This window comes from Sus scrofa, chromosome 9 (genome assembly GCF_000003025.6).
Source record: "Sus scrofa isolate TJ Tabasco breed Duroc chromosome 9, Sscrofa11.1, whole genome shotgun sequence".
Lineage (NCBI taxonomy): Eukaryota > Metazoa > Chordata > Mammalia > Artiodactyla > Suidae > Sus > Sus scrofa.
Window position 1 is genome coordinate 133385837 of NC_010451.4, and position 22517 is coordinate 133408353.

At 47.5% G+C, this 22517-nt stretch overlaps 2 long non-coding RNA genes across 2 annotated transcripts; both read left to right on the plus strand.

Annotated features, from left to right (window-relative positions):
• LOC110255540 lies at positions 1282-13650 on the plus strand. The gene is made up of 3 exons (XR_002336076.1): positions 1282-3118; positions 4591-4680; positions 11073-13650. It is a non-coding gene; the product is annotated as an uncharacterized LOC110255540 (long non-coding RNA).
• LOC110255541 lies at positions 13720-22463 on the plus strand. The gene is made up of 3 exons (XR_002336077.1): positions 13720-14505; positions 18072-18134; positions 21552-22463. It is a non-coding gene; the product is annotated as an uncharacterized LOC110255541 (long non-coding RNA).

The window sequence follows — 22517 nt, forward strand, 5'->3', positions numbered from 1 at the left end:
TGACCCAGTCTTTGTTCCCATGGCATTTCTTTTTCTTTCTAAACAAACTGGAAGGAGTGGAAATCTCAAAGATCCTGCTGTTCTTTGTCTAATTGGGCTAACGAGGCGTCAGGGGCAAGTGACATGAAAGGAAGCATGTGAAACCTGACCGGCCGTGCGGCGTTTATTCCCAGCTGCAATCAGGGTTCAGAGCCAGGTCCCGTCCCCGCCTCGGGCAGCGTTTCAATGCAGCAGGACTGCTGTTCTTGGCCTCTCCAGAGAGAGGAGCTGGCAGGGCCGCTCACGCCGGAGAGCGAGCTGCCACCGCCCTCTAGTGACAGCCTTGGCCCTGACCTGCTGCTGGTGTGCCCCTGGAGCTGCCGGGGAGAACCGACGTTTTTCTGGGCAGGTTTTCTCAGACCAGCTCTTCTTCAAAAAAAAACTTCGCCTGGAAACTCTCCATGTGCGTTCCATGGATGGTGAGGGCTGCTCTTTTCTCACTGTTCTAAGATCTAACAAGTAGGCGTCCTGCCGTGGCGCAGCAGAAAGGAGCCCGACTCGCATCCATGAGGATGCGTGTTCGATCCCTGGCCCTGCTCAGTGGGTTAAGGACCCAGTGTTGCCCTGAGCTGGTGTAGGTCGAAGATGTGGCTTGGATCCTGTGTTGCTGTGGCTGTGGAGTAGGCTGGCAGCTGCAGCTCCGATTTGACCCCTGGCCTGGAATCTTCCATACACCGCAGGTGCAGCCCTCAAAAGCAAACAAACAAACAAACAAACAAGAAAAAAACCAACAGGTATTTGTCAGGGGCCTGTTCTGGGGGGTGGGCAGTGTGCCAGGCATGGGGTGACCCTTCTCCCTGTCCCCTCCCTCTGTTGTCCTCTTTCAGGGGGAGGGGTCATTCCGGGGGTGAGAACCGAGCCTCCCCCCCGCCCCCCAACATGGAGAAGACCCAACAGGACCCAAGAGACAGTCTCCACGGTGCCCAGAGAAGCATTCTGGAAGAATCCACCTTTGAGGAATTTGTCTGCTGAATGCATCGTTGACCTTCAGAAGTGCCTCCCTGGATAGACCCTGAAATTCTGTCATGTGTTCCCCTCGTTGAGAGCCACAGTGAAGAGGCTGAGTCAGACATGAGGAGTTCCCGTTGTGGCTCAGTGGGTTAAGAATCCAACTAGTATCCTTGAGGAAGTGGGTTCGATCCCTGGCCTCGCTCAGTGGGTTAGAGGATCCAGCACCACTTCGAGCTGCAGTGCAGGTCGCAGATGCAGCTTGGATCTGGCGTTGCTGTGGCTGTGGGGTAGGCCTGCAACTGCAGCTCTGATTCGACCCCTGGCCTGGGACCTTCCTCATGCCCCTCAAAAGAAAGAAAAAGAGTCAGACATGAGGGCAGACGTAGGGGTGAATGTTGGGTGCTCTGTGACTGGTGGTGTGATCCCGGACAAGCATCGTGACATTTCTGAATCTGTTTCTCACACGTAAAACAGGCCCGAGGAACTTTCCTCAACAAGAGGGCCCTAAAACTGAAATTGGATGATGTGTGGGAAGAGCTGGGGGTTAGCACTCGGAAGTAGACCCTTTGGGGGTCAGATGACCTTGGGGTGCAGCAGGGACCGATGCAGAGAGCAGGGCAGTTCTGAGAGCTGGTGGAGGCAGCAGACGGGACCGGAGAAGGGTGGTATATCTCAAGGACGGCTGGCGCGCGCGTGTGTGTCTGTGTCTCTGTGTGTGTCTGTGTGTGTGGGTGTGTGTCGCCATGTCTGGGTGTGTGTCCGGGTGTGTGTCTCCATGTGTGTGTGCGTGCATGCCTGCAGGCTGAGCCTGGGCCAGAGGATCTCCGTGCACACTGAGGTCTCAGCTTAAAACCCTAAGGGGGGCTGGTGACAGGTCCTCTCCCCTCTTGGCATAACTCTTTCCAAGGAAGAGGAGCCGTGCTGAGCTCCAGGGCACTCTCGTACCCAGGCAAGCCCCGTGTGTGCCCTGGTTATGGACTTGGTCACGTGGGGAGGGCAGTGAAAGACTAAACCTTTCCTAAATAAACAGGCTTGGGAGGGTGGCAGCCAAGACTTTGAAGAACCAAAATGCCAGGGCCTAAGAGCTAGACAGTATTCTGGGGACGCACCTACTCTCGGGCCCGCGGGGAAGTGGCAACAGGCAATTCCTCCCTCCCGTGACCCTCCCTGCACACCTGCTCAGGGCAGGTGCACCCCTTCTCCCTCCCCCACCCAAGGTTTCAGGAGGAGGAGGAGGGCTCCTGAGGCTGCTGGCAGCCTCACCACCAAACTGTTCTCATCTCTTATTGTTCCTGAGATGGAACATTTAAATAAGAGAACTGATGATAAGTGGAAGCCAGCAGAAATCATTTACTCCGAGAAAGAAGACAATTGCTTGATTTAGACACCAAGTCCCTTGCCTGACTGTTCTCAGTACCATGGTCTAAATTTGACCTTGGGAGATGGATTGAAAGAGCCGCCTTGTTGGGGAGAGGACAGCAGGCGCCAGGACTCCGGGGCAACATCTGTGGGCGGAGAACAATGGCCTGCCTCGCCTCTGAGCCCTGCTCTGGGAGCAGACGCGACAGACTCCTGTCCAAGGCTAGTTCCTGCACCTCGTATTGGAAGCAGGTCTGCAGCGCAGGGCCTGGGAGCAGGCTGGCATTGACGCGTCAGCTTAGGCATTGTTTTGATCTCAGCTTTCCGTGTTTTCATCTCCTCCAACCGGTGGGAGGCAGCAGAGAGGAGCTGGTCTGCCGAGGCTTTTTCCAGAACCTTGGGGAAAGCAACTAAACTACAGGATTACAGAAAGAACAAGAGATTGCTTTCTTGCAGTGGTGGCAAAGCCAGCATACTTGGTAGCACTAGAAAATCATGGACTGATCCTAGGATCCAGAGGCCCTAAATTAGCCTCCTGAAGGGCTCCTGTTTGGGGCCCAGGCCTATAACATGGGCTGTGGAGTCGGGGGAGGCATTTCTTCCCTTCTTTTCTGGACGCAGGCATAGCAGGTTCCAGGGACAGGAGGAGAGAGCAGCACTAAAGGCAGACCCTGTTCGCTTTCCAACCCAAGGAAGCTTTGGAAGAAGCAACCCTAGGAAGCTTTTTGAAACAAGGCCGCGTCAAGCATTTTGGATATTTCTCTGTAAGGTGAGATTGACCTTACCACAGCCTGTCACCTGGCTGAGAATAGGAGGATTGGGGCCAGGCAGGGCTCGGTATCTCGAGAGGGGGCTGATGGGCAATGGACCGTAGGTCCAGCATTCCATTGTCCCTATAAGCAGCAGTGCGGGCCTCACAAGTTCCCATCACAAGTGTGATGGGAAGTGTGCGGGCAGCAGCCGCGGGGGGTCCAGGAGCAGCAGCGTGCCAAAGCGGCCATGCCATGTGCCACTTCCCCTGCCTGAGTGTCCTCTCCTTTTCTGGTGAGCAAGTTACTACGTGTGCCTCAAGAACAGCTCACTTCTCGCCTCCTCTAGGAAACCCCCGTGGCGAAGCGATTCACCCCCCCCCCCCAGCATTGGGCAATACCTTATTCATGTTTCCATTGTATTCAAAATTTCAATTGTTAGATTAAGTTATTTCACTGAATACTGAGTCCTTAGAGTAGATACTTGGTCTTTAAGTGCCTAGCAGACAGCAGCTAGTCATTTCTGAATTCATTCAACAAGTGTAAATCAGGGCTCGGGAAGACAGGCTGGCTGGTAGCCCAGGGGTGCGATGTGGTGGGAGACATTAGGGTGAGACCCCACGCCCAGGGGAGGGGTAGAAACAAAAGCAAGGGAGGGTCCTTGTCCCAGAGGCATTAGGCCCTGGGCGGAGTTTTAATGTAGGGCTCCCAACACAGGAATCCAGGTTGAAACTTGGGTTTGGGGTGGTGGGTGGGGGAATTTAGGAATAAGGTGGGGACTCAATCACAGACCTCACATTCACCCCGAGAAAGGCTGGCTGCTGAGCCTCAGGAACACTGAACCAAAGGGTCTTCTTAATGGAAGGTGGGCCTGTTGTCCCTGCTGGGATGGGGCTGAGTCTGCAGCTGGGAGCACAGGGTTGAAGGGCTCTCGGTTGGAGGACGGATCATGCCGTGAGTCAACAAGTCAACGAGCCAGAGGCCTGGACCACTGCTTTGTCCTCTCTTCTCCACAAGGAATTTCAGGCATCCATAGCCAGCCCTCCAAACCACACCTGATGGGATCTCCAGAGAATTGGCCTCCTGCCACCCTCGGCTATTAGACATGTTATGCACAAAATTTGGAAACGGAACTTGCAGAGATGCAGATGTACCATCCATGCACCTACTGCCTGTCCATGTTTTCCTTAGAACCTATTTCTAGCTCTAAAATTCAACAACTGTCCTGTGGCTTTTCTTTTCCCATGAGGAGAATTCCACCGTTTCTCGCGCCAGGAAAAGGGTCCCAGGAGAGATTCTGCTCCCAACACATGGGTTGGAGAAGGGCAGATTAGAGCTCAGGTATGACGACACATCCACGGGTGGTGTTTAATCATCATGAGGACACCAAAACATGCAGCGGAGGCGCGTCTTAAGTCTTAGAATAAAGACCGTTTCAGGTCCTAGTGCGCCTGTGCAAATTCTCGTCTCATAGAAACGGTTTTCATTCTAGGTTTGAGTCCTTGTTGAGTGACTTCAGATAAATCTGAGCCTCTGAAGGTTTCTGCAGTTCTAGGATGGGAGGGATAACCTTGCAATTATTGTAAGTAATCTTGTATGTAAGTACTTGTAAATGAGTAATCTTGACTGTTTTTGGGTTCTTATGGTCATAGTGGGACCCTATGACCCCTTTCCCCTTTCTGGGAACACACTCCCACCCCTTTTCTACTGGGAAATGCTCATTTTCTTGTCACATTGCTCCAACGGGAGCCATCACGTCCATGGGAACCTGCCCTTGGCCACAGTTGATGGGCCAACGCTGAGCACAAGTCAACTGTGTTTAGTTTTTGCTGTCAAATGAACTTACTTCAAATGTATTCAATTTTTTTCTTTCATGTTTTCGGGGCTTTTGGGGTTTTGGAATTGTAGACAATGGGCTGTGGAATTATAGGTAGTTGAGCCTGGGCATCTTTAGATCATACGTGTCTATTTTTCTCCATTAGAATGTGAATTCCTTACGGGCAGCAGTGAACGTCTCCCCCAGGGGTCCTCGGGTTCCCTCAAGTTCAGCATGGCTAAGGTGAAGTTGGGAGTGTGAAGAATGGGGTGCAGTGAAGTCAAGCCAGAAAACTGAACTTGACATCTCTCTGCACCTGTTCTTCCACCTGTTTCCTGAGTTATCCTCTTAGTCATCCAACCTGGAAGCCTGGGTCACATGTGACCCTCCCACCCCAGCCTCGCTCAGCCTTCCACATCCAGTAAATCTTTTGGTCTTACGGATTTCATTTCCTAACTATTTCTTGAATTTGCCCCTTCTTACCTGTCCCCTCGTGGTTTGACTTTATCATTGCATGTCTGTATTATGATAAGAGCGCTACTGCTCTTTTTCCTCCAGTTTTGTCTCTCTCCCATTCCCATTCTTCACTAGCCCTGCCGGAGTGATTGATCTGTAATGCACATCTGAACATGTCACTCTTATTTAAAGTCTGCCTGTGATTCCCTACTGCTTGCAGGGTCGAATCCAGGCTCTATGGTGCAGCACAGATCTGACTCCTCTTCCTGCACCTACCTGCCGTTTCCTGCTTCATGGACTTTTCTTGTTGGTGCTCTCTTTTTGCTTAGGATAATCCATCCTCTATTTCTTTAAAAGCCATCTCAGACTTCAGCTCCTTGAGATGATATCTTTGGACTGGACGAAAAGCCCTAGGATACCCCATCACTCTACGTGCCTCTATCACTCAAGATGTGATTTTGGATTGAAAATATTTTTCCAATGACTGTCTCCCCAGCTCGACTGCCAATTCTCTGAGAATAGGGACCATGCCGTATTTGTCTCTGTAGCCTTAGTTCTTACTACATGATTAGAACTTAATGGGTTCTTAGGAAATGATGAGTATGAGAAAGATGCTTCTGGGCTCATCCGGGAAACTGATGAGGTAGACCTCCCAGAAGTCTCTGCAAGGCAGTTGAGTAGACTCTGGAAAGAACCTGAATGTATGTGTGCTGAAGAGATCGGATGTAAGGGGCAGGGCAAGGTCTTAGTGAACCAGGATTGTTCTGGAGAAGCCAACGTGCAGGGAAGCCAAGGGGACTGCTGGGTGAAGTCCTTTGGAGGCATGATGAGCCTGATCCTGGGGTGGACACTCCTTGTGAGACGGGAGGAATATAGCCCGGTGGCAGTTACTTGAAATCACCGTAGGCTCAGTGCTAATATGTGCTCTCCAGAAAAACGATGTGATTCTAACTAAAAAAAGAAAGGGTTCCTTCAACAAACGCTGTCAAGCATTAGGGCACAAACAGCCTCTTAACAGTGTTTCCATGAAAAGAAAGAGCCATTTCCACCGATTCCACTTCATTCCCCAGTGGGCCACGCACAGCATTGTAGGTAGTGAGAAGGTCGTGACACCGGCGCTGGTGCATATGGTGGATCAATGCTGGTGACCGGGAAGGACCTGCATGGCTCCAGGGAGCAGCAGGCGAGGCCAGAGAGGCAGGTGGAGAAGCCCCCCAGGCATCTCAGAGCAGCAGCCCAGCCAAGCAGCCGTGGCACCAGCAATGGGACTGGCTCAAGGGCAGACACGAACCCCCCCCACCCCCCTCTCCGAGGATTTACAGTAATGCTTGGGGCAACTTTGAGGAAGGCTTTAGTTTGGGTGTGAATTGGAGGGGGAGAGTGGAAGAGACAGGGACATTTGGGTTCTTACTCAATGAGACTTCCCATCTTTTTTTTTTTTTTTTTGTCATTTTGCCATTTCTTGGGCCACTCCCATGGCATATGGAGGTTCCCAGGCTAGGGGTCGAATTGGAGCTGTAGTTGCCAGCCCACGCCAGAGCCACAGCAACACGGGATCCAAGCCACATCTGCGGCCTACACCACAGCTCACGGCAACGCCAGATCCTTAACCCACTGAGCAAGGGCAGGGATCGAACCCGCAACCTCATGGTTCTTAGTCGGATTCGTTAACCACTGTGCCACGACGGGAACTCCGAGACTTCCGATCCATACTGATAGGCTAGAGAGCTGACCAAATTAGATCTAGAATCTGATTCATAAACGATTTCTTTTTCTCTTTATACCCTGGACATGGGCATCCTCATCTGGCCTGGCAGATGGGTTGGTGCTCGTGGGAGGGTATAGTCTCCTGTTATGGGGTGAATTGTGTTTCCCTCCAATTCACATGCTGAAGCCCTAACCCTCCAATAACTCGGAATGTGACCTTATCTGGAAATAAAGTCGCTGCAGATTTAATTAGTCAAGATGAAGTCATCAGGATGAGGACTCATCCAGTATGACTGGTGCCCTCATAAAAAGGGGAAATTTGGGTACAGATAAGCGCACAGAAGGTACACCGTGTGACAATGAAGGCAGAGATGGGGATAATGTCTTTCTAAGCCAAGGAACGCTAAGGATCGCTGGCAAACCAGCAGAAACCAGGAGAAAGGCCTGGAACAGACTCTCTCGCGTTGCTTCCAAAGGGAATCAACCCTACCAACACTAGGATTTTGAACATATAGCCTCCGGAACAGTGAGACGGTATGCTTCCGTTGTTCAAACCACTCGGTTTGTGGTGCATTGTTACAGCAGCTCTAGCAAACTAACACATCTTCACAGGGATGGAGAGGGCCAAACTGGAGTGGGAACCTTATGCAGCTGGGCAGGGCTGCCATAAGGAAGGACCAGGATCAGCCTGCCATGCACATGAGCTGGAATGGAACGACAGAAGATGCTCTCCCTCCACGTGGATTTGAAAAAAAAAAAAAAGATGTGGACTTACTGACAGTGTGAAATCCTCAATCCATACTTTTTCATACTTAATCCGTAGTCAGAGCCCAGGGGGTCCCCTCCGAAAGCTGTGTTTGCAACATGCTTTACACATCAGAATTAGCAGAGAAGTGAGGGGTTCTTGCTTGTTTTTCAAAGCACAATTCCCACTGCTGGGCCATCTGACTCAAGAAAGAAAGACATGTTCCCAAGCCTTTGACCACCTGGAGACTCCATCAGAAAGCATTGCTTTAGTCACTGCTCCAGGGCACTGTGCCTTGGGAATGCCAGGCACGCACCTGGGCAGGCCGAGACTCTTCACAGTCCTTCAGTGCTGAATAACTGGTTGAGTACTCAGTTGATTTCCAGCCATCTGTCTCCTCAGTCAAACCCAGGTTGAGGACAAGGGTTTGAACTGTCAGCAGAAATTGTGAATGTTGGGAGTTTCCACTGTGGCTCAGCAGAAACAAAACCAACTAGTATCTGTGAGGATGCAGGTTCAATTCCTGGCCTTGCTCAGTCGGTTAAAGATACGGCATTGCCATGAGCTGTGGTGTAGGTTACAGATGCTGCTTGGATCTTGCATTGCTCTGGCTATGCTATAGGCTGGCAGCTGTAGCTCTGATTTGACCCCTAGCCTGAGAACTTCCATATGCTGCACCTGCAGCCCTAAAAAAAAAAAAGAAAGAAAGAAATTGTGAATGTTGAGTGAATGTGTGTGTGTTTTGTGGGGACAGGGGGAGTGAGAGGGAGGGAGAGAGAGAGGGAGAGAAATGGATAGAATAATTGACCTTGGATCTTTGATAGCTGTCTGATCTAAATAGCCAGTATTTTCAGATTGCATTGAAAACTGTAGTGTTTTGAAATCATTGCCAGGGAGATTTTGAACTTTTATTAAGAAAAACAGGAAATGAGAAAATTGTAAACCCCAGGGAAGAAATCTGACATTTTGAGGCCAAGGACTGACTCCTTTTGACACTAACAAGGACCATTGAGTATCTTGTATTTTGGGTTACACAAATCCCTCTTGATGATGCAGCATTTCCCTCCCTCTGAATATCAAGAGTGACAAGCGAAGGCCACTCCAAAGCTCACAATTTGTTCTTTAAGGCATTAGACCAGCATCCTCTGCTGGCCATTCTTGGATCAGCCAGAGGCCTTTTCTGCAGCTAAGTCCTACCCATTCCGTGATGAGGAGGAAAACAAACTTTCTGGTTTTCCTTCTCCCAACTGTATTTTTTTTCTAGTTCCTCCTTCCCCAATTTCTTGTGGAGGGTGACTCTTTAAAAAAACACGATAAAGGAACCGTCTTCCCTAGCATCACTAAGGGACGTTTTAAGAGTCCATCATTGTCAGTGGGAGAAAGGCTTTTTTTCATTTAGATGCTCTAAACTGAAAAGCTGTTTTAGTCACTGCTCACTAGGACTGCCCCTTGAAAACATAAAGCCTCTTCCTGTGCTGTTTTCAGGTAAAATTAGCAGCACAGTGATGGAGCAGAACAGGGGTTCAAAACATGGAATCTCGTGGGGAACTGGCTGGGTTACATTTCCGGCTGTGTCTCTCACTGCCTGTGTGGTGTGGGAAAACTGCATAGGATTGTTGTGAGAGACAAATGAATGAACAAGCCAAAAGCGCTTAGAATAGTTCCTGGCACGTAGTAGACACTCAGTAATTATTGCCTGTCATCATCGTCGCCATGATCACCATCGCCATGATCGCTGTATCATTGCCATCATCATTGTCATCATCATCACCCCATCATCATCATTGTCATCAGTATCATCCCCATCATCATTGTCATCATCTTCACCATCATCATCATTGCCATCATCATCATTGCCATCATCATTGTCATCATCCTCACCGTCATCATCCTCACCGTCATCATCATTGTCATCATCCCCATCATCATTGTCATCACATCACTGCCATCATCATTGTCATCATCTTCACCATCATCATCATTGCCATCATCATCATTGTCATCACATCATTGCCATCATCATTGTCATCATCCGCATCATCATTGTCATCAGTATCATCCCCATCATCGTCGTTGTCATCATCATCATCCCCATCATCATCATCATCACATCATTGCCATCATCATTGTCATCATCGTCATCCCCATCATCGTCATCATCATCCTTGTCATCAACATCACTGTCATCAGTATCATCTCCATCATCATAGTTGTCATCATCGTCATCCCCATCATCATTGTCATCATCATCCCCATCATCATTGTCATCATCTTCACCATCATTATCATTGCCATCATCATCATTGTCATCATCCGCATCATCATTGTCATCACATCATTGCCATCATCATTGTCATCATCTTCACCATCATTATCATTGCCATCATCATCATTGTCATCATCCGCATCATCATTGTCATCACATCATTGCCATCATCATTGTCATCATCTTCACCATCATCATCATCAACATCATTGCCATCATCATTGTCATCATCATCATCCCCATCATCATCATCCCCATCATCATCATCCCCATCATCATCATCATCCCCATCATCATCATCCCCATCATCATCATTGTCATCAGTATCATCCCCATCATCATCATTGTCATCATCATCATCATCCCATCATCATCATTGTCATCACATCATTGCCATCATCATTGTCATCATTGTCATTGTCATCATCATCGTCATCATCATCCCCATCATCATTGTCATCATCTTCACCGTCATCATCATCATTGTCATCATCATTGTCATCATCATCCCCATCATCATCATTGTCATCATCATCATTGTCATCACATTATTTCCATCGTCATTGTCATCATCGTCATCCCCATCATCGTCATCATCATCCCTGTCATCAACATCACTGTCATCAGTATCATCCCCATCATCATAGTTGTCATCATCGTCATCACTACCGCTCTAGGACCAACATGTAAGGGGCTGAAAGTGTGTCCCCAGTAACCACCGTTCCAATTTTGCTCTGGTTGCGCATGTTCCTGTGAGTGAGAAGAGATGTGCTTGGGTGGCATGGTTGCTGTACGTGTTCACCAGCATCCAGCCCACCTCCCTCTCCTTTTAGGCACATAGAAGACTTCCACCTGGAGCCTGGGCAGGGCCCTGAGAGGAGCAGTGGGCAGTGAAATGTGAGGGGATGTGATTAGTGTCGTCACATCTGGGCTGAGACAGTTAAAAGCCCAAATGTGATTCTTCACTTTCTTTCCCTTCGTCAGAGCCGTGAAGATGGTCAGATATTCCAGAAGACGCAGCTGTAGGATGACGGGCCGTCTGTTAACCTGGGTCTGCCAGTGACTGCATGGAGCAGAGTCGTACTGCCTCTTATTCCAAAAGCAGCATGGACAAGAAGGAAACTTTCATGATGCAAAGCCACTGAGATCCAGGACTTTTTACCACAGCACAGCCTGGCCCAGGAGTTCTCAGTCTGGTCGGCTGACTTGGGGACATCAGAAAGGCAAGTTCTCAGGCTCCGCCCCACACATACTGAGTCAGAGACTGAGGGTGGGGCCAGCAATCTGGGTTTTAACAGGTGTCCCAGGTGTCTCTGACACAGGTCAAGTTTGAGAACCAGGGCTCTAACCCATCTTGAATAAAGCAGGTGGCAAAGGCTGGGGAGAGATCCTGCTCTCTCAGCTCCCAGTGACACAGGGATTTTTGCCCCTGTGGGCGGCCACTGTTTGGGGTGATCTGTTCTGTCTTACCTTCCTCATTGGCAAAGACATTTAAGCATCAGCTGGCTCAGGATAATTAACATCAAACAGATGGAGGCCCAGGGTTTTTACGTGAAGTCAACAAATCACTTGGGAATGGGTTCATTTTTGCTTTAGGAAGGCAAACGTGGGTGTGTCTGAAACCATGGGGTCTACTGCTCTCTTTCTTACTTCCCGCGTTACAGGCCCACGTCCCCCCCAGGAAGAGCAGAGTTTGATGATGTCCGTTCCACCAGGGAGGAAGTGAGGCTCCGAGGTGTCATTTACCGACTGCACAGAATCACAGCTTGCTGTCCTAGAGAAGTGAGAGCCTGTGGTCAGCAGAGGGCAGTCTTGTTCTAACAACTACTTGGTAGGGAGCTGGAAGCCAGCTGGTGATATTGATGGAATTGATGGAGGCCAGAGGGTCTGGACCACTTAAAGAACAGAAACAGGGGAAAAAAAAAAAAAAAAGATACCTACATACCTGCCATGTTGCCATATTAATCAGGCAATTAGCATTCCCTATATAATGCTTTCAAATTTCTGTCTGAAATTTTTCATATTAAAATGTTAGAAGAAAGAGGAAAATGCCCTAAGCTGTGCCACCTCAGCCACAGGGCTGGCGACAGCTCACCCATCTGGACCAGCCCTGTAGCGACTGGATGTATGGGCTGGTATCAGTCTTCATTAAGCATCTTATCCTTAGTATTCTCGCTGCTCAGAGATCTGCCCCCAGAGCACGCTTGCCCTCTTTCCTCCCCTCTCTCCCTCCTCTGTCCCTCCCTCCCTCTGTGCACTCTCTCCTTTACCTCTGAGTCCAGGCGTGAGTCTAGCTGAAATGACTGGTGGGATGTCAGGACCGGGTACTGGGAGCCGGCAAGTACATGTGAAAGACATAACAGGTCCCTTCCCTTAGGCATTTACAGTCTTGGAAAGACAGACTCACAGAAGCGGAACTTCGAGGAGAAAGACAGGAGAACATTTAAATCATGTTCTCTGAGCCACAGGAGAAACCCGAGTTGAGCCTCTGACAAGCCTTGGCATGAAGCTCTGAACTTCTTAAGGATTTCTTCGTCACGAGCTTTCTAGAACGCACCTCCTTCATATCTCCAAACACTCTCCAAGGCCTGTCTGTTTTTTTTCTTTTTAGGGCCGCACTGGTGGCACATGGAGGTTTCCAGGCTGGAAGTCAAATCAGAGCTGCAGCGGCCGGCCTACACCACAGCCGCAGCCATGGGGGACCCTTAACCCACTGAGCGAAGCCAGGGATGGAACCTGCATCCTCATGGATACTAGTTGGGTTCTTAACCTGCTGAACCACAACAGGAACTCCCCGGCAAAGTCTTTCAAGGTAGAGTTCGTCCTGGTATCCAAGAGAAAAAGGGAGAGGTTCCTTAATTTGTCTGTGTGAGGGCAGCTTAGCTCAGCTGAGAGTTTGCAGCTAACCCTCCCCGAGTATGGCTGTAATCCGTTCTTACCCCCACCTGAATTGTTCCAAGGCTCTGTAACCCATGGGTGACCTAGAATTGGGTCAGGCCTCCTAGGACCACACCAGTCAGAGACAAAGCTTAGCCAGGTTCAAACTCAGCCTGGATCCCTGTCTCCAGGCACTTGTCGAGCTTTGAAGGAAGCTATTTTCTGCTGATGTGCAGCCAGAAGGAGCCAAGATGCCCCCCAGGCACTGGGTGCTGGGAGGTGAGAGGCACTGTTAGCAGCCGTGGCTCCACCAGCATTAGGAGATTAATGAGGCTTTTTGAATAACGAATGTAGCTGCAGCCAACTGTTGGCAATTAGTTAGAGCAAAGCTATGCTGTGCTTCGGATCTATCAGCTGGGACCCCCAAAGGAGCAGAACAGCAGGAAGGGCTAGACAGAAAGGAAGAGTGCAAATTCCACCTTGGCCCTCCTAGGCCAGCACTCTAGGTATAATGACCTTGAACTAAGCCTTCCAGAATCAGAGCAACCTGAGAGAGGCCATGCTGGTTTGAGACACACATAAAGCGGTGAGGGTCCTTACCGGGCCGTCTTGCCTGGCTGTGCTCAGTGGGTTAAGGATGTGGCATTGCCGCAAGCTGTGGCATAGGTTGCAGACACGGCTCAGATCTGGCATGGCTGTAGCGGTAGCGGCAGCAGCAGCTCTGATTTGACCCCTAGCCCGGGAGCTTCCATATGCCACAGCTGTGGCCCTAAAAAGAAAAAACAAACAAATAAACAAATCCCACCCAAAACAAAGAGAAGCCATCTTGCCTACCATCCTGCCTCCACTTAGGACCACAGAGAAGCACTTTTTTTTTTTTTGTCTTTTATTTGTTCATCCTGCTCTACCCTAGGCAGCTGGGTTCACAGATGTAGGTACAAATATGGGTAAAAATAGCCTGGAGTAACCAGAGTGGTGCCCTGGGGCCAGGAGGAGGAGCCTGGGTTCAGGACTGGCTCACACCAGGCAGGGTGCTGCTGAGTCTACAAGAGCCTGTGCCCTCTTCCCTTCCGAGAATGTCATTCTAATGCTGCAGTGCCCGCAGCCAACCGGCAGGCGGGCAGGGGCGAGAGAGCAGCGATGCTCTCTTTAAGAGAGAAAATGCATCTTAAAAGCAGTGGGAGCTAATTTGCTCTTCTGTAATCAGTCACCCTGGACAGAAAACAAAAACACACCCCAGCAAGCCCAGAATGGCTGAGAGGAGATGAAGCCTGGCAGGCAGGGATGGAGACCTTGCAGAGAGGGTGTTTTTCTCTTTATGGCTTTAAAATAAAATGAATCTTTCGGACATATGGCACACATGTGCATGTGTATATGTGTGTGTGTCTGTGTTTCAGGAGTCATGGCTAAAGTGGTGCCTATCTTTTCCAGACTTCTAAGCAGTCTCCAGCTCACCCTGCTGACCAGCCTCTTTTGGATGCATCTGTGGGCAGTGAGGAAATGATGAGTTCAGATACGCCTTCTCTGTGCTCCTCCTCTGGTAAACGGACCCCGGAGGCAGGGAGCTTCCATTTTCCCTCTGCCTTTAAGCTCATCGCTGGATGGCTCCTGTTTCCTCCAGAGCCTTAATCTTCTTCCCTGCAGAATGGGGCGGTCAACTCTCCTTTCCTGCCCACCTTGCTGGACAGGAAGAGAGGGTGTGTGACTAAACCTGGGATAAGATAAACTCCAGGAGAGCCTGGTGCTCTGGCCATTTCCATCTGGGTCTTGGAATTGGGGTGTGGAGAACAGCCTAAGCAAGTCTGCGTGGCTCTGGAGGAAGCACCCTCTGGGGAACCCCCCGTGGGGCAGTTAGCTGTCTCCCGACTCACTGCTCTGAGATGTGTTGCCAACCAGCTGCTCAGCTCACTTGCTGTCTTTCCTTCTCTGTCCTTTCTTCCACTTTTTCTCCCTTCTCCCTCAAACTCACTCCTTTACCCCTATATCTAGTGCAACCGTATTTTTCAAATTGAAAGTTGGGATATAGTCTGACCATGGGTCAGGGTATTTGCAATCTGGACATTGATGGGCATTCTAGAACATTCGATCACTCAAGCACTCTTATTTCTTCTTCCTCATTTGCCCTACTGCTGCTCTGGGCTATGACTAAATGGCCACAAGACAACCAGTGGGGGGGTCAACGGGATGCCAAATATCCAGATGTTTAGAAATGTCCAGATTGTGGATTGAAATGTTGCAGTTTTGCTTATTATGGGTGCTTGGAGCCTGGTGGACGCAATTCAATAAAAACAAATAGATGAATAAATAAAGATAATCTCTATAACCCAAGCAGTGGGTTGTTTAGCATCTTGTCTTCAAAACAGCTGGTAGACAGATTGGGATTTTTTTTTTCTTCCTGTTGGTATTGTTTTGGTGGTGAGCTGTGCAGATTGCACATAAGCTGGTCTCTGAACATGCTCTCTGAGAGCTCCCCTAGAAAAGAGATTCTTCCAATGGAAGAACGGCTTGGTTTTCTGGAGCCACAGGAGCTGTGAAATAATGAGCGGAGTCCCTCATCCAAATCCTTGTCACATCATCGATCCATCCATCCGTTCGTCTACCCATCCATCCTTCCCTTCATCCAACCATCCAACCATCCAGCCAACCAACCACCCAGCCATCCACTTCCTCACCTACCCACTTACTTTCCTTCAAAACTTACATGTCTTGCCCTGTGCTAGGTGCTAGTCCTTGCCTGCTGGAATCACAGTGTATTGGCTGAGACAGACACGCACACAGCTGTTGATATACAGGTGTGGATCATGTACCCCCCCCCAGCCCCATCTCTGGACAGTCCCACCTTCTCCCCCCGGATTTACATCTCCCTCCTCTCCGTGGTGGGAGCATTGTCTTCAGGAGTTCTCAGAGTCCTAGGGAAGGGCTCACCCTTTGGGAACTAGATCTCCTTCCCAACAAGTAAGGAAGAAGGAGAAATTTATGTATCAAATTTGAATGGTGTTCTTTTCTCTTCTCTCCCTCTAGAGTTCTTAATTCTTGTTTTTGCAAGAACAGCAGCGCTCCCATCAAGGAGCACAGCCAACCTCTGAGGCGGGGAAGGGCATTTCTTTTCTCCAAATGTCCTGCCCTCCCATCACCACACCCCAGAGGGAGCCGATGGATGGGGAAGCCAGGCCATTTATTTATTTCAGTTCTGGCTGGGGTCTGGCCTGGTGGGAGAATAGAACCAAGAGGAGAGAAAGCTCATGGCTTTTGGAGCTTAATTAAACATATTTACAAATCCAGGCCTGGTTAACCGGGGAGGCCTAGAGACGGAGGCTTGTATTGCGTTATAAGATTAATAAACCAATTAAATAAAGATTGCAGCAGCCTGGCAGCCCCATTGGGCCAGGAGGCAAGTTTGACAGCTGCTCTTTTCTGATGATTGCCACACATTTGAGAAGAAAAGACAGCCTGGACCTCCCGCCTTCCGTGAGAGAATACCCCAGGCTGTTGTCCTGTCTAATCGCTCACACTGCTAGTCAAGTTGTTTTCTAAGCCTGTGGGTGGAATGTCATGTTTAGCCAACTGGGAAAAAAGAAAACAAAAGCTATTTCTTCTCTTCTAATCCTTAAGAACCCCCTCCCCCCCAAAGCACCAGTAGGAGATCATTTATTTTTCCCTGGGATGCACCAATCCCGGGAGCAGCAGGGGAACTCTGGGAGTCTCCGCAGGCAGGCACAGAGGAGGCCTACTCTCTTTTTTTTTTTTTTTTTAATTTTTTAATTTTTAATGATTTTTATTTTTTCCTTTATAGTTGGTTTACAGTGTTCTGTCAATTTTCTACTGTACAGCAAAGTGACCCTGTCACACACACACACACACACACACACACATTCTTCTTCTCACATTATCCTCCATCATGTTCCACACGAGTGACTAGACAGCGTTCCCTGTGCGCTACAGCAGCGTCTCATCGCTTATCCGCTCCGAATGCAATGGTTTGCATCTATTAATCCCAGACTCCCAGTCCATCCCACTCCCTCCCCCTTGCCCTCGGCAACCACAAGTCTGTTTTCCAAGTCTTTGCGAGAGGGGTCTCCTCTGGCTGCCTTTCTGTCCATATACGACTCTCCTCCACAGCTCGGCTCTCTCCGGATCAAATCACTATTTGGATTTGTGCAGGTGTTATATTAGCTTTAAATGCCACCCCCTACCAGCCATTGCCTGGGGCATAGCTAGTGAGTATGGGCTCTTTTGCAAAAACCAATAAAGACCCTTCCTTTTCAAAGCAGCAAACTGAGTACCCCTCTTCAGGGAGTGGGGGTGAGGCGTGAACCCCAGATGCCTCTCTCTTTTTAAGACCTTCGGGCAATCCTGTTTCCCTCCACTCCTGGGCCAGGGCCCAGAGGCTCCCCGATTCAGACTGTGAGTGAGACTGTGGACAGACAGGTCCCCCCTGATGGCTCGTGTCAGTTTGGAGGCCCCGCCTTCTGTGACACCCATGAGCCGGAAGCGTGTGCAGGGCTTCCGACCCCGGCTCAGCTGTGTGAGCCCTGGGTGCTTTGGGGGTCCCTGCTGTTGCATCAGCTGCCTGGCTTAGTTTTCACAGCTGTCAGATGTGCCCTGATCAGGAGTCTGCACAACGCTGAGGGGCAGAGCCTGTCTGAGGAAAGAGTCTGGGTCTTTTAGTTTCCTCATTTGAAAAAAAAAAGTGGGGGATAATAATGATATAATAATTTTAAAAATCAATTTTAATAAAAGAATTATTATTATAATAAAATCGATTCTGTCTGCTTTATAAAATTGGCAAAGAAGCCAGGTGAATACGTAATTGAAGAATTCTAGAGAAATGTGAATATTTGCAGTTATCAGGTAGTGCTGGGGTGACTTTCTGGAACAAAATAAGGAAGGAACGAATCCGATTGACCTGGGACTTAATTTCTATCTTCCCAAGTTGTTCAACCTCTCAGCGCTTCATTTTAAGGGGACATGACGAGACGAGGTCAGAACTGGGGACTTTGGTGTCATGATTAGGCTTTCTCACTTTTTAGTTGTTTAGCTTTGATTTATTTGAGCCTCATTGTTCTCAACTGTAAAATGGGAATGCTCGTGATTCTTCCCTCATAGGATTATTGGAAGGACTGACTACCATCGCTCACGTGAAGTTTGCCGCTTAGCGTCTGGTACACAGTAGGTATTCAGCATAATAATAATACTAATAACGATATATCATCAACTTAATTATTCTTATTAAGAAATACGATTATGTACATAAAGCCTCCTGCTCAGTGCTGGGCACGTGGCAGATGTTCAATAAATAAAGGTCCCTGCCTTCTCTCCTTCCTAAATGAATGAACCAGTCTATGCCCTGAAAACCTGACCCAACTGGATTTCTTTCTTTCTTTTTTGTCTTTTAGGGCCTCACCCGCGGCATTTGGAGGTTCCCAGGCTAGGGGTCCAATCGGAGCTCTAGCTGCCCGCCTACACTGCAGCCACAGTAACTCCGGATCTGAGCTGCGTCTGTGACCTACATCACAGCCACAGCAACGCCAGATCCAGGTCATGTCTGTGCCTACACCACAGCTCACGGCAACGCCAGACCCTTAACCCACTGAGCGTGGCCAGGGATCGAACCCGCAACCTCATGGTTACTAGTTGGATTTGTTTCTGCTGCACCACGATGGGAACTTCCCATTATGACTTGTTAAATGTATTCAGTGGAATCTAAATACCATAGTGGTTTGATATCCATCATCGGGCATTTTAAAAGTCTGTGAGCAAAACTGTCCCTTTGATGTTTTATTTCATTTTCTTCCTTAAACTTGTCTCTCTATTCTATCTCCTACAGAATTTTATTTTAAGGTAGTACATTTTTATGCTTGATAATCCTTCCTTGACTACTGAATATTCATTTCTGAAATAATACTGTGTTTGTGGTATATAATATGTATGTATCAGAAATTTTTTTTCAAATGTATTTCGGTTATGGTAAAAAAATGTAAGCTTTACCGCTTTAACCATTTTTAAGTATATGCACATGGTTGTGTATAGTAAGAATTTTTAATACGACGTATTTCCATAAAGTTCTATCTGTGAAAATTACTTCTTGAATGAGTGATCATTATAATTATTATCAGTGTACAAATAATCAAATAATGTAAATATAACATAAATTTTGTCAATACTAAATTACATAGTAAAAATGCGTTTTTTATTGTATGTTTTTTTTTTTTTTTGCTTTTTAGGGCCACATCCAGGGCATGTGGAAGTTCTCAGGCTAGGGGCTGAATAGGAGCTGCAGGAGCTACACCACAGCCACAGCAACTTGGGATCTGAGTCACATCTGTGACCTACACCACATCTCTCAGCAATGTCAGATCTTTTTTTTTTTTTTTTTTTTTTTTTGTCTTTTTGCCATTTCTTGGGCCGCTCCCGCGGCATATGGAGTTTCCCAGGCTAGGGGTCTAATTGGAGCTGTAGCTGCCGGCCTACACCACAGCCACAGCAATGTGGGATCCTCAACCCACTGAGCAAGGGCAGGGATCGAACCCGCAACCTCATGGTTTCTAGTCAGATTCGTTAACCACTGCGCCACGACGGGAACTCCAGCAATGCCAGATCTTTAACCCACTGAGTGAGGCCAGGGATCCTAGCTGAGTTGTTACTGCTGAGCCGCACCGGGAACCCCCGGGACTACATTTCTTAATGAGATTAATGGGACTCTCCTGATTAGATAACAAATATTACTTATTGCTAGAATGAGAAAGGGTGCCAAATCAATTCTATTCTTTTTGAAAATTATCTTTGTTTTTTATAGTTGTGAACATTGACAAAACTTGGTAACATGAATAAGTTGATAAAAACTGGAGATGTTTTATTTTGATAACTTCATGAATTGTTTGAACTCTTTTTTGGGCTAAAGGCTACAAATCACAGAGTGACCCATCATCGAAAATTATTTCCTCCTTCAATTTTGTTGAAAGAGAAAAAGCTTCCTAAGGGATTCATAATCCATATAAGAACCGTTCACTTTCTCAGCTTCTGGGAATATCCAAAAGAGTTTGCTAAAATGTATTCAAAGACTGCCAATTATATCTGTTATTTTTTTCACCTTGTCTAATTTAAATTATTTTTAAAAAAGGATTGGAAAATTAAAATATTGTTAATTTCAGTCCACTTTCCCCAAGGCATTTTTAAGAAATAAAATGCTTTTATTTTACTACATGCTTAAGAATCCTTTGGTCAAAACCTTAGAACTCAGCTTTTGCCCATTCGATTTATGGAAAATGCACAATCTTTTTAGCAAAGCCAGTCTTCCTTGTCAAGCCAGTCTGCAAACCAGACCTACCCTCTCTGAGGAAAAAAAACCTGACTTAAATTTTTAATTCAAATCAACATTACAAAATGTTTTGGGGGAATATTATGGAAATCATCGTAAGAAGTATTACTTCTAACCTTGTAAAAAGATTTTACTAAAAGAAGTCAAGATTGGGAGTTCCCGTCGTGGCACAGTGGTTAACAAATCTGACTAGGAACCATGAGGTTGTGGGTTCAATCCCTGGCCTTGCTCAGTGGGTTAAGGATCCAGCGTTGCCATGAGCTGTGGTGTAGGTTGCAGACGAGACTCGGATCTCCAGTTGCTGTGGTTGTGGTGTAGGCCGGTGGCTACAGCTCCGATTCGACCCCTAGCCTGGGAACCTCCATATGCCGCGGGAGCGGCCCAAGACATAGCAAAAAGACAAAAAGACAAAAAAAAAAAAAAAAAAAAAAAAAAAAAAAAAAAAAAAAGGTCAAGATTAAGATCATGAAAAATAGAATTAATCTATTTCATGAAAAGTTGTAGAAACAAGAACAAATCTATATGCTATTTTTCATCAGTTTGTCATGATTCAGTCTTACGTGCTGCTCAAATTCTGAGTTATTTATAAAACAAAAAGCATAGTAAAAGGTATGGTTTGTTTGGGTTTTTTTTCTTTTTTTAGTAAATGTGTACTTCTGACCTTTGAATTAACTTTTGGGAGTAACTAAATTTTGCATGAAAACACAGAAACAACTCCTTTAATTTCATTAGACATTGAGATAAAACTCTCCAAATACATTTAATGAAGGAGCAAGGTATATATTGCTAAAAATTAGGTTGTCCAACTAGCTTTTAATTTTCTTTTTTTTTAGTTAATAGGATGTGGATGAGGAAAAATATTTAAACGTTTTATAGTCTCAGGGTTGATTGGAATACAAATCTCACTATATTAGTTGATAGAATAGATTTTAATAACCTATTGAATAATGCACACTGCTTTGAAACGAAAGCACATAAAATTTTTATCTGAGGCTTATATTCAGTACAACGTGTCAACTTCAGTGGCCCTGAAAACATTTCAGTTGAGTTTAAAGGCATCAGAGTTACAAACCTATGCCGGTATGTCCGTTCAAAGGTTTTGTCATATTTTTCTTTTTTGGTTTTGTCTCATCCTGGGGTTAAGCACTGAGAATAGTTGGAAAGGATTGCTTTTCTTTAAGAAGGAGGGTGAGGGAAAGCCCTTTTTAGTCTTTATTATTTCTTACGAGGTTGTCGTTTCTTCATTCTCCTGGGGAACCTGTCAAAAGCAATGGGTCCTTTGCCAAGAAGTAAGGCGTGCAGAAATGACCTCACTCGAGAAGGCCAACAACCCCACCGTCCGTATGCTGTAGTACATGTGATTCAAGGCTCCTTCTGTGAGGATAAAGACTGGATGAAACAGGGAAGGAATGGGGTTCCTTCCTCAGGTGGGGTTATAATGCCTTCATTCATCAATAAGGACACCCGTGCAAAATTATGTTTTAATGGTCCTTTCTGTTTGGTTCCCTGAAGGATTTAACATCCTACAGAGTACACCATAACACAGTTAGGAGTGGATAAAGGAAACACGCTTTTTTATATAGTGGGAGAAGGGCAATTAAAAAGGCCGAGAATGGCAGAGTTTGGTCCTAGGCCCAGAGAGGTCTTTTATTTTCATTAGGTCACACAGCACAACTGTGTGCCCCGGTTTCAAGACTCTACTTTTCTAAGACATCATGCATACCTCTCATAACCCAGGCTACACGTCCTACTTTCCTTCTAGGAGACTAGTCATGATCTGATTCTCTGTTGAGATGTCCAGCCCCTCAGTCTGCTAGGATGATAAGGCTCCAAGTCTTGGCAAGTCCACCCTAATTCCCTGGATGCCCAGTGCTGTGTCAGCAAAGCCCTGCTTGCCCTGGGAATTAGCAGTGTTTCTCTCAGAGGCTGTGCAGCCAGGGAGACTTGTCCTAACCTCATAAAAGCCCAGGAATCTGCCTAATTGATGGTTGGTTCTGGCATCGGTCGCTGGCTGGCAGTAAACAGGGATCATCACTGATGCGCCCAGACACCTTTGTGCCTCTTGTGGTTCTGCTTGTCCAGCGAGAGGCAGTGGGGTTGTCCACATGGGAACGCTCACTTTGGGATATCGGTCCAGTCCTGCCTTCGCTGTGCTGGGTGACGTGGAGCTAGGAAAAGACTTCTCTGGGCCTCCCATCAATCTCTCTGCAATGTGTGTGGGTGCAAGTTTATGT